The sequence below is a fragment of the Carlito syrichta genome, unplaced genomic scaffold (assembly GCF_000164805.1).
Source record: "Carlito syrichta isolate Samal-C Ts95f unplaced genomic scaffold, Tarsius_syrichta-2.0.1 Scaffold14940, whole genome shotgun sequence".
NCBI classification, from domain to species: Eukaryota; Metazoa; Chordata; class Mammalia; order Primates; family Tarsiidae; genus Carlito; species Carlito syrichta.
In genome coordinates this window covers 4,623-6,354 of record NW_006959036.1, presented here as the reverse complement: position 1 = coordinate 6,354, position 1,732 = coordinate 4,623, and the positions used below count along the sequence as shown (strand labels likewise).

The window sequence follows — 1,732 nt, the reverse complement described above, 5'->3', positions numbered from 1 at the left end:
TTTTTATCCTCACTTGATCCATTTCAGAGTAGTTTAAAAACTTGTCAGATATCTCTAAGACTTAATTATGCATTCCCTTCAGACAAAAAACTCCCCTTTACAGTCCCATTACAACTATAAAATACATTATTCTTTCCATCATTAGGTGCACTTAACATTTTGAAAACTGTCCCCTAATTATATTTTGTGATAATGAATTTTTTAAGCAGAAAAATCTTCTCTGCAATTGAATCTGTGTTGCCTTACTCTGACCAGGGACATCTGGTGACACTGCACCTGTGACTGAATTGCTGAGAGGAGTCAGCCCTGCAGCTGTTACAGGCCTGCTCCATCCACTGCTAATTTGCATACATGTTCCACAGAAACCAGCCCCCTGTCCTGAAAACTTATTAATGGACTGGTCACACCCAATGCAGGAGTCAATCACAGTCAGGAAACAGCATGGACATGAGGGCCCCCACTCAGCTCCTGATGCTTTGGCTCATAGGTAAGGAAGAAAAACACTGAGAACTGACTCAGCCAGTTTGGTAGTACTGCTTAGCTGATCGCAAAAATCCTCTTATAACTTGATTAATTGTGTTTATATTTGTTTTTCTGTTTCCAATCTTAGGTGCCAGTTGTGACATCCAGATGACCCAGTCTCCATCCTCCCTGTCTGCTTCTCTGGGAGAAAGAGTGTCTATCACTTGCCGGGCAAGTCAGGATATTAAGAAGTATTTAGCATGGTATCAGCAAGAACCAGGGAAACCTCCTAGGCCCCTGATCTATGCTGCTTCCAGTCTGCAATCTGGGGTCCCATCAAGGTTCAGTGGCAGTGGATCTGGGACAGATTACACTCTCACTATCAACAACCTTCAGTCTGAAGATGTTGCAACTTATTTCTGTCAACAGTATTACAGTTATCCCCCCACAGTGTTACAAGTCAAAAACAAAAACCACCCAGGGAAGCAAACGTGTGAGGCTGGGCTGTCCCAGCTGCTCCCCCTATGCTGAGGTGTCTCCATCTGCTGAGAGTGTTTCTCGGACTCATCTAGGCTTTGAATGTCATTGGTAGATTTTGAGAGAGGGGACCACGAAGGCTCCTTTGCATTCTCTCACATTCCTCTTCTTCCACCAAAGCAACACTAACATGACTATGTCTCTGCTGCTTTCATAAATAAAGAGTCAGTCCATTTGAAGGGTCTGTACTAGTAGATAAGCGGTATTCATAGAGGAAAAGGAAAATCACTCTGTTTTTTTCCTCAAGCAGGAATTCTGTCAATTCAGATAATAATAATTTAAACCACAACTTTCAAATCCTTAGGCATATCATTCAGGGGAGCAGATACTGGAGTCAGGGGATTATTTGATCTTTCAGCAGACTGAGCAGAACTGCCCTTGAAGGCATAGGCGGTCTAAGGGTGTGATCCTCAGAACTCGCTTGGAAGACAGGTGTGTGGAGGCTGATGCTCTCAGCTGATGCAGCACCTCTCCAGGTAACTCTTCAACCCTCACCTTAGTCCACCTATCTGCCTGCAGGTGGCAATGAATATTGAACCATACTCCTGACTTCCAAGTCTTATGGGAGGCCCCTCATTGAATGACTCCCTTTCATTAAGTGGCAAATGAGTTGTACTTCAGTTGTACAGCTTCATCTGGTGGCATCTTTTATGTCAGAATCTGACATTTATTTTAGTCCGTTGCATGGTCAACCCATTATTTCATTTACCATTGCTGTCTGTGCCTATTTTTG

The 1,732-nt window shown here is 43.4% G+C and overlaps 1 pseudogene across 1 annotated transcript; it reads left to right on the top strand.

Moving 5' to 3' along the window:
• The first annotated feature begins 441 nt into the window (after positions 1-441).
• LOC103260772 lies at positions 442-959 on the top strand (annotated as a pseudogene). The gene is made up of 2 exons (XR_504316.1): positions 442-487; positions 611-959. The product of XR_504316.1 is annotated as an immunoglobulin kappa variable 1-39-like (transcript).
• Positions 960-1,732: the final 773 nt, after the last annotated feature.